Raw genomic sequence first — 11,338 nt, forward strand, 5'->3', positions numbered from 1 at the left:
GGGGGTTTGGCAAAGCTACTTGCATGCAAATGATGTGCAATCTGATACTGATGTCTCTGTGAAAGGGAAAGAAGTACATTTTTGAAGCATCTGATATTCCTTGCAAGTCTTTTAAAAAAGCTATGCTTTGCTTCGAATCACATAGTCCATAGGGCAACCAGTGGCCCAAACTGACGGATCAAGTATGGATAATGTTCCAAGAAGTGGTGCTTTGGTTTAAGATTAACATCTGGGAAAACCTCTTGAAACTTAATTCTGTGCTCGGAGATCTTAAAACCAAGATATGCAATGGAGTCCTCAGTATGAACAGGACTGACAACAAGATCAACAATGTCCTTCAAGTCTGTTAAGATGTGCCAAGCAGGCTCCTCACAGGGTACACTCTGCCCAACGAACAAAGGCAAAAATCTGATAAGACTCCAGTTCTCGTGTGCATTCCCTCCTACAGTTTTTTTGGATGCAAAACTGAGAGGCACAGGATGAGGTTGATTTGTTTTGTCAGCCCACTTAAAGTTGAAAGATGATATTGCTTCATTCAATGTACATAATGTGAAATACTTTTTTTTGATTAACAAACTGAGGCAAAGCGCAAGTTCGAAAGGAACAATTCCCTCAAAAAGATCATGTACAACATCTGGTGGAAACCCAGTGGTAACATCAAAATATGAGAGGTGCTTTGACAAAATACACTTTGATTTCACACCATAATAACTGGGCAATTTGTTTTCCTCAATAATTCGTAAATGATCTGCATGAATGTCTTTTGTTCTCAAAGTAAAGACTTCACTTCTGACTTCAATAGTCTGGAACTCTGATCTTTCTGCAGTGCAAAATCTACATACGTATGTCCCTGAGAAATTTTCAATGAATCCAGCAATACTGTGTGCACCAAGGTTGTCGGCAACAACACACTGAACGGTGCCTTTTACTGTTCTGCCCAACTTTGACAGAAATATCCCATCTGTTCCAAAATTACAAGATCATTAATTACAGGTTTATACACTTTCTCATACCCATAGCACTTCAGATCATTACTTTTGATTAAAGCAGCCAAATAGATTGAGGATAAAGCAGAATTACAGCCTGGTGGCAAATTACCCAAAATCCAGTACAATCCACACATTTTATGCTTCCTCCATGATGTACCAAGGGGATTACATATTTCGAATTCATCAATGTATAATATCAATGAAATGCTTTCCTGCTTGGACAACAGTCCATTTTCATGGAAGAAGGCACCATCGAAGATAGTTTTGTAGTGCACAGAAGTTTTTTGAGGCTGATTATCTACAGTATTCAAATTAACAGCCTGATCCAAGATTGTCTGGCAGTCAAGAATATGCTGCAAAGACTTTAAAATTGAAATATATTGGAATGACTTGTTATTTTTTCGGTCAAGTATATATTCCACTGGTTCCACTACTTTAAAGTGGCTCTTATAGTAAGCTTTTCGCCTCCAAGCACTGGAAAGTGGACCTTTATCTCCAATTGCTTTTTTTCCAGGGTTTGTCTCACAGAGTACACTGGCTAGCTTTTCAACAACTGACTGGTCAAATTGGCATCCATTGTCTTGTAATACTTGGCTAATAGTCTCTTGGGTAACTGGCAGAGAAAGAGAACCAATCAAATAGTTTAACTCCTGCAAAAGCTCATCTACAGCTGCATTAGATACAAGAAAGATGTGTTCCAACTTAAGGAGCACTGAAGCAATTTTAAGCTCAATATCCTTCTCTAAGTTTTCAGAATGCCCATTGTCAAAAGCAGAATTTAGATTTACATCACTCTCTATAATTTCCACATCTGAAATATCACTGGCAACACTGGCACAAGATTCTTCAACATAACTTATTCCAGGCTTAAAAGTGTTCACTGTACCAGAGTGTTTTCTGTATTTATGACTTTTGAAGTTCTCATAGACATTGGTTTTATATTCACAGTTTTGGAACACACATGTTACAGTCTCCTTATTTTTAAGATGCTGATAGATATGTTGAAAATATTCTCTTTCTGTGGAGAGTTGATTATGGCCACAAATATGGCAAGTGAATTTGGACGCAGCTTTGGAGACTGCTTGTTGGGCAGGGTGATTTCTTGATAGATGGCTCAGTAGGGCGTTCCAAGTCTTGAACCTACATGCACAATTTAAATAAGTGCATGGATATGAGTGGCCTTGTCCGTAATGCCTATGAATCGGTTTGTAGTGCTTGAGCAATTCAGATCTTTTTGTTAATGTTTTCCCACAGTCCTTGCATCTCCACATGAAGCATAGCACTGGAGAAACAAAGAGACACGCTTTACTGGGTGTATATAAATAATTTGGGGAAAACACAGAGGGAGAGTTGGGCAATATTACAATATATCAATATGGTGATATGAGACTAGATCTCATCTCAGCTTTTTGCCACATTGCCCAACACAAAGCGAATCATTTAAACACAAAATGTATTCATCAAATGTAGCCAGCCCTCTCTAATTAGATTTTAAAGGGATAAGTTCAAAACAAAAAAGTTTAAAAACAAAACCCAAATGCCCATATGTACATTTTTTTTGCAATTGTTTTATATATAAAGCTTATTCCTGTTCAGTGTAAAACTGAATTAAGTTTAAATGAGACATTACTATTTTGAGCTTGCATACCTTTGTTGTTGATGAAGTGAAAGTACGCAAGTTCACAGGTAAAACGAGCTGCCTGGCACGCCTCCACACAGGAATGCCCCTCTTGAAGTAGTCACAGAGCTGAGAAGAAGTTAGGTCAGAAGGTGGCGGTGGGGCATCACATTGGACACCAAGCCAAAGGTTGTGGCACTGTCCAGGGTTCCAACCAGAGGTGATGTAATCCTTCTGCCATCAGCAGACACCCCTCTGGAGAGGTTGACAGGAAGGAAAGGAAGCGCTACCCTAAGTCCTAAAGGTTAAAGATATGTTCGAGTTAGTCTGTCGATCTTTCATCATGTTTACAGTGTTCATCTGCATCTATGTACTTAAATATATGTATTCAGACACAGACTAGAAGTGTGCTAGGTCTACAAGAAATCTGATGGCTGTATTTTCTGTGTTCAATAGCGTAATACTTTCTTCTATGATTTCTAATTTTGATTTGCTGCCGCACACCATCTCCCTTTCTAATTTTGATTTTCTGCCGCACACCATCTTCCTCTCACACGGCTGATCCGTGCGTGTACGAGCGCTGCACGCCCCCTCTCTCCTCGCCTTCTTAACGTCATGTACACTGAAAGCAATGCAAGCGGCAGTAAATGCACGCTTCCTGGAGCCACCACAGTTAAACTTTACCTCCCACATCACCCGTGGCCGTGACCGCATGAACTGTTCGCGCCGACAGGCATACTGCGAACCACCACTCGTGTATAAATGCGAGCGCCCGAAGTAACGTAGTCTGAAGAGAACCGCGGCCCAACTTGCCGCTATAATGTGCTAATGCTAATGAATAACTAACAGTAAGCCAACACCAACACACTGCATGAATACACAACTTTAAGCTAGCGTTACGATATTAAAACAAGAGAGTCCCGCCGGCAAACTACTAACTTAACCTACATGTCCAAGCACAGACTACCAACAGGTCTGACATTTCGCTAATGTTAGCAGGGCTGAATGATAGCGGTTTGGTCAGGTCAGTTTACTAAACACTTAACAAACTTAACAATACAGTTGGACTATTTTTATATCTAATATATTAAAATATTTGTTCTACATTTGACTTACCTTCAAGGACTATGGAAAAAGTAATATCTTCGTTACCTTATTCCCAAATTGTTGGAGCCGAAAAAATGGCGTCTCAACCGCAGGTAGAAAATTCTGGAGAAGGCGGAGACGTCATGACGTCAGACGCACTGCGTCACGAGAAACCTAATTGATGCAGGTTGACTCAAATGAGAATAGCAGGTTACATGTGTACTGAGGGAACAACACGTAATAACAAGTTGATATACTCCACAAATGTAGACTGGCTCCACTAAAGCAGAAATCTTAATGAAACTCACTCTGAACCTTACGTAACTTCAACTACTGCTGAAATACACTTTTTAGAGTGTTGAACGGAGGTCGAATCGATCTGATGATCTGAGGAAGTCTGCAAATCTCAATGCTGATCGGCTTTCATGAACCAGCATCAAGGGAAATTATCTCAAGTTGAACTTTAGAGCCAGAGCAGATTGTTAGCTGAACTTGCTGCAGATGATGAGATTAATGAGAAAGTAAATCGTTGTCAGATTTCTTCGTCCTGCCTCTGAAATCTGCTGTGGAATCTCTGAAAACAGAAGTGGGACTGTGAAGAGGGAATTCTTGGCTCTTTCACAAGTCACAGGCCACACCTTCCTCTGCTGGTGAACAAATCCTCTGGGCTTGTTCCAGTTTAGTTCCTGCTCAGCTGCAGGTCGCAGTGCTGGTAAGAACAAACTACCTTACATTCTTGCTTTCTTGTTCTGACTGCTGTTTGTGTTTAATGTGCAAAGCTGGCACACGTTTGTTCTTCAGAGTGAGCTGCTAATCTGCAGGATTGTCTGCGGCTTTCTGTGGACGAGAAACATCCAACCTGCAGGAAAAAAGGGAAAGTTGAGTGTTACGTGAGTCACGGGTCGAGTGAGATTTTTTTTTTTTTGTTTATTGTGATTTTCACCACAACAGGACTTTGTGTTCAACTTGAGCAGGTTATAGTTTGTCTGGGTTTCACTTTTCTCTCGCAATCTGCAAACATCAGACTTTTACCATATTGTGCTTGTTGTAAATCGACTCTGACCCGCATACTTGAAACCAAAGTCAGAGCAGAACAGTGACAGCCAATCAGGACGAGTCACAGCAGGTCTGAAAGCTGAGAAGTGGCATAATAAATAAGGGTGCAGCAACTCGTTGAGTTTGTTTACTGCAGCAGGCAGCACTTGAAGAAAGTCTTTGGTTTATTGGTGTTATAGTTACAGTTACCCAGCATGCAGTGCATCAATACTCAGTGTTTCCATAATAAGAAAAAATGTTTGTTATAAAGACAGTGATACAAAATATACCCATATTTTGAGTAGTTGATCACAAGTTACTCAGTAAAAAGTGCTCTCTCTTCCTCTTTTTTAAAGAGTTCCTCAAAAAAAAGAAACACTTACACAATCGTATGTTTAAATCTATGAGTCATAGGCGTACCATAAAAACTTACAAACAAATGTGTAAATAAATGTATAATTAAGAGAATGACTAAAAGCATTTTATTTTACTTTCATATTTATTTGACTACTTATTTCATTATATGTGATTAAATAAATACATTTATTTCATCCATAGAATTTTGGGGCTGAAATACATCTAAACTCTTTTGAAGACTAAAAGCATACAGACTTCACCAAGGCGAGCAGAGAGAAAAGATCTTAAAGGCCCTGGAAACTCAACTTCAAACAGCAAAATGCATATATGATATCAGAGTTGAGTGTGTCATAAAGTATCCACAAAGATCTGAGTAAAAATAAACGTTCAGAACCACTAGAAAACCTTGTTGAAAAACCGCTCAATTGGCTGTTCAGATCAGTTCTCAGGACTGTGTAGGCGTGTAGGCAGATCCCGTGTTGATTGACACCTGCCGGGGTCCGCCTGTCTGCGTTCTCATAGCAACTGTCAACACAACAATGGCGCATGGGAAAGCAGTGTTTCCCCAAGGATCACCCAGGTATGTGCGCATGTGCACATCATATCAAAACTATTGCTGTCAGGTGATTAAAAAATGAATCTATTTAAATATAGGCTTTGTAATCAATTGATTTTAATTAATCTCATATATCAAGGGGTTCTGTGAGAAGCACATCACATGTAGACTTACCCTCTTTCTACATGCTTATTTCTTACTTCCACACTTTAATTGTACTCTCTTCTTCACCTTATTAAGTTTTAATTCACAAACTACTTTAATGTGATCACTTTGCTTTGCTTCAGTCCTCCAACACACCTGCACCTCTGCTCACTGCACAGCTTCTGGCCCCGCCCCCTCTCTCTGTCTGTCTCTCTGTGTGCTGTGTTGACTGTCTTCATCAGCAGTCTGTTTCATTAAGTTACAAAAGTTAAATATTTTGTTCTCGCAATTCAGTTCTCACAGCACGTGAGCTGCGTGTGTACAAGGGACGTTATTAATGACGTAGCGATCAAAAGGATCGATCCTTACCAAATGACATCACCTTTTATAAGCTTTATTGTTTATAAAGCTTATAAAAGGTGATGTCAACACTATCAATGAATTTACAGTAGGGACGTACTAAGTTAGAGAGACAATATCTCCTCATTTCAGTACAAGATTGTGCAGCGTACTGGAGGGAGATCGCCAGGGTGTTTACAGTTTGATATTGAGTGCGCAGCTGACATAGGCACGTGGATTGTTTACATTACTTAACAGAACTGCATGTGTGTGGACAGACAGCGTTCGATGTCAGCGATGCAGCGCGGACCCTCTTGCCGTTAGAAGTAAACTGGTTCCGCTGTTGTTTCTTTGATTGCCAAGACTTCACGAGTGATTGATGTCCTGTGACTCCTGTCACTGTTTCAGTGCTCTTCCTCAACGAGAAGCGGATGGACGACCGTTGATTTGGAGCGGAGATCTCCACGGAGTCGTTTAATTGCAACATCAGGACACGGTTAAGGTTAAGCTTGTATTGGTAACAATGAGCTCATTGGCAACATGGAGTTTAATCACTAGCGGTTTAGATGTAAAGACTCTGAAACAGAACAACGTGGTGCACGAAACGCAGACGTGACTCAGTGTGTGTGTGTGTGTGTGTGTGTGTGTGTGTAAGGTGAAACTAATTTGTATGTGCGTGCGTGTGTGTATTTATTATAGACTTCTGCAGGTCAGAATTTTCATCTCCTTGTCTCTGTCCCTGTCTCTCTTTCTCTCTCTTACATGCATACACACAGTTACACCCACCCAACCACTTACACACTTACACACAAACACACACACACACACACACACACACACACACACACACACACACACACACACACACACACACACACACACACACACACACACACACACACACACACCTCTAAGTGATACACAAAAAACCTCCCAGAAAGCTAAATATCAGTTGTCACAACAGACATTTGGACGAGCGTTGCTACAGAGGCGTATCTGGGGGTGACATGCCACTTTCTTGGGGAGGATTGGGAAATGGAGTCCCACAGCCTGTTAACGATGCCCCTGGAAGAGAGACACACCGCTGCAAATATTGCTGCAAGATGCCTTGTCGAACATTTTTTAAAAAGTGAGCTGGCATGCACCAACCTAAAGGATAAGCAGCAGTAAATGGGCACACTGCAGCACATGCTGGTGCAAGATGTAAGTACTCGCTGGAACATGTTACCCGGGCTGCTGGAACAAAGATGGCCAGTGACTGCTGCACTCTCTGATCCAGCAGTCACTCAGAGAGGAAAACACCACTAGCTTGATCTTAAGCCTGAACAATGGAACCTGACTGAGGAGCTGAGCCAGGCCCTTGAGCCATTTGAAGGAGCTATGGTGTTTCTGAATGGGCAACAATATCTTACCCTCTGCACTTCCACAGCTAGTGCAAAGCCTGAAGAAGGCCATCAAGAGTTCAGCCTTTGAGACTGCACCAGTCATACCAGGCTCATGTGTCAGAACAGATCACAGCAAGATGGCAAGGGTTATCTGTATTTCAACCTGTTTCTCCAAACACAGTCCTAAGTGCTGCTGCCCTGGATCCCAGGTTTAGAAAACTTAAGTTCTTCTCTGCTGACGAACTAGTCAAGGCCCAAAGCACCGTACAAAACATGGCACTTGCTTCCAAAAAGGAAGAGAGGCAGCCCAATGAAAGTGAGGATGGAGCCTCCAGCACAGCACAAGACAAGGGTGCAACATCATTCCTCGAGAACATACTGGGATCATCTGACTCCAGCACCAGTGATGAAAAAAGATGAGGAGCAGCACTTAAACTAAATTGTTCAGAAAGAGGTCTCGATGTATTTTGGCGAACATCCCCTGTCCAAGATGGAGAATCCCCTGATATGGTCGGAAATTAATGCAGCGCTCTATCCAACCCTAACAAAGCTGGCGAAGTCCTTGCTGTGTATTCCGCCAACATCCACGCCACCAGAGCGTCTGTTTATCTTCAGCAGGAAACATTGCATCAAAGCGCAGGGCAAGCCTCAGTTCTGAGCATGTGGATATGCTCACTTTTCTCCATTGCAACCACAAGCTAATTGAAAGCCCCACACACATACACACACACACACACACACACACACACACACACACACACACACATACATGTGAGAGACATTAAAATGTAACTGCACCCACAGGTCTGACCATAACTCCATCCACTGCACAATTTTGAAAAATGGTCAAAGTGGGCAAGGGGCTGAGAGGGGGGTGGGGGTTGTCCCAAACGGTCGCCTCTACATCGCCATCGGCTGGCAAGGTCCAGGGCTGATTTAAAACAGTATTTAGTTTATAGTCATTTCCAACCCATGAAATGTCATGAACTGTCAATATTAACACCAGCATTGATGTGTTTCATCACAGTACAGCAATGTAATTTAGATTACAGCTCAAAAAACATGTTTAAGTGTGCAGTTACTCTTTAAGGTTCACATGAATAACTTTCATTACATGTTGGCTTTGTAAAAGCACCCCAAAAAATCATGTGAATCTAGTTCCAACCTTCCTCTTAACATGTTTTGCCTCCTACAAAAAGACAGCAAAGGTTCCCTTATGCCTGAGCTGTAGTAAGGTCATTCTGAAAGTTAATTTGCACAACTTGCACATGAAGAAATGTTTGTTTATTTGTCATAACATATATAATTTAAGCCTTAGTTTTCATTTGTATGTATACCATTTATTAATCTGATTTGAAATTATTATTATTATTGTTTATTTTTTTATTTTATTTGCATTTCAGAACATGTTTTCTTTAAAGCCCTGAATGATATGGCAATTAAAAAGGATGGCACAAAAAGTAAACCAATTTACCAATTAATCGCTGGAATAATCTGTACAATACTCGAGTGCCAAAATCGGTAGCTGCAGCCCTACCTATGACCTCTGTGGCCCCTTTGACTTGTCTTGTGGCTTTGACACTCACTAAGCGTCGCTAAGACAGCTGTGTTTTAAATGAAGTTAAGTAATTTGCTACATCTGTACATCCATCCGTTACTGAGTAAAATGTTTATCTACAGATATTGCAAGCTAGAAAGAAAAACTGACTTGGACCAGACCACCAAAAACACGCCAATCAGATCAAAGTGTCATGCATGGCGTTAAAACAGCGGTGCTGGTTGATTTTCACTGAGTCCCAAGTGAAAAAGGAGAGCTGGGCTGCAACTACTAGCCCCAAACATAACGTTAGTGAACCATGAATGGGACAGATAAGAGTTCCGCCGATGCAACGGGAAACACACAGCAGTGGGACACTTGTGTGCGCAGGCGGTTAACGTTAGCCAAAAAGGGAGACTTTTCTATGACATTTTGTGTTATGTGAGGCAGGTGTGTTTAGTAATTTTTCCTCGCAGAACATGGGACTTGCTGGTCTGCCGCTGGGACCAAACTAACCCTTTAAAACACAACACAATAACACAAACGAACTAACCGATCAAGGCAGCCGCAGACCTTCAGCAACTCGCGTGTTCTGCGAGGTGAAATTACTCTTTGTCAGTGGAGTCTGGTGGCTATGAAGAGAGTGCTTGAACTGCTGTTTCTAATTCAACGAAGGATCTTACTCTTTAACTAAAGGTCCATCTCCTCATTTTGACACCAAAACATGGTAACATAGGGCCCAGGTTTGAAAATACAGTTACTTCAACTACATGAACCTTAACATTGTTCCAATTGTGCGATCATTCCCTCTCTTTCTTTTCAATTCATTGCATAGGATGCATGTGTGAGGTTAACCTTGGCAACATATGATTATTATAAAGATCAGCTGGTAAGTAACTTTTACTTTAACAACTTTTTAAGCAATGTACTTTTTCCTTGAGTCACTTTTTACACCAGTACTTTCACTTTTTTTTTTTTAACTTTCACTTTCTATTTTTCAAGATATCTGATCAATCAATCAATCAATTAATCAATCAATCAATCAAATTTTATTTGTATAGCGCCAAATCATAACCAGGGTTATCTCGAGACACTTTACAGAAAGAGCAGGTTCGGCACATTGGCAAGGAAAAACTTCATTTTAACAGGCAGAAACCTCGAGCAGAACCAGACTCATGTTGAACAGCCATCTGCCTCGACTGGATGGGCCGAAGAATCCGAGAATCCAAAAGTGTGCATTATTTTGTTATAGTTGCCCAGTGGCAAAAAAAAATCATCCTTACAATCTTCATCCTAATTTTGTATCTAAATCGTCCCCAACTGTCTCCATCCTAATGAAACTAAACATGTTCAAAATGATTTACTCCTGCCACCTCATACGAGGCAAAAGTGGGTGACATATGTGACGCCCCCCTGCTTAGACTAACAGTATGCTGTCTAGATATAGTTACTAATGTCCATATGTCCTCTATGAGGTGCCAGAGGAGCTGATTCATATCCTCCCAGATCTGGAGCATCTGGGCCCCTTGCTCCACAGGATATAAAGCTCGGCTCCCTCCACAACATTATACTCACACACCCACATGCACACTACTGATGATACTGACTTCACACATCTCTCAGTGTTATGTTCAGTTTATTTACTTTAGGATTGTAATAAATACTCTTTTCTTTTGGAAATCGGTGTCCCTTTCCGTCTTTGTCATGGCCTATGGGTCAGGTTATGACACATAACTAAGGTAATCAGACTTTTTGCGAACAGCATAATTAATCTTGACAGTAAGCATGAAGGGCCTTATCGTACACCCAGCGAAAAGTGCCTCAGCCGTAGGGCGAGTGTCATTGCTCACCAAAAGTGACTCTTCTGCTTTCTCTCCTTGTCTCTTCACGGCATCATGTGAGGATGTACAGGGTGTAATCTAGTATTTAAGGTCCAACCACAAACCACAGACACATTAAAGTCTGCTGAAAAGTAAACCTGTGGCAACAAACTGCCATTATCCAGTCATTATTCAAATCAAATTACCTGTGTGTAAATGTTGACGGGCTGGTTGAGAAAGGTTTAACACATTGTTCACACTGAGCAGCTCACAGACTCTCTGCTGTGTTTGCATGCAGATAAGCTGCAGGGCGCTACACCGCCTTTCACATTTCAACATCTAAATCAGTGAGACAGGTAACATTTTTCCAAAGTTAAACAAACAGGTGTGATCCATTTCATTCATGTCCTTCTCTGTCTGTCACAGTGCAGATCACCTGCGATACTATGGTTACAGGTGTATTATATTCAGA

The sequence above is a fragment of the Semicossyphus pulcher genome, unplaced genomic scaffold, assembly GCF_022749685.1.
Source record: "Semicossyphus pulcher isolate SPU_LCO1_2020_fin unplaced genomic scaffold, fSemPul1.0.p SCAF_17, whole genome shotgun sequence".
Taxonomy (NCBI): domain Eukaryota; kingdom Metazoa; phylum Chordata; class Actinopteri; order Labriformes; family Labridae; genus Semicossyphus; species Semicossyphus pulcher.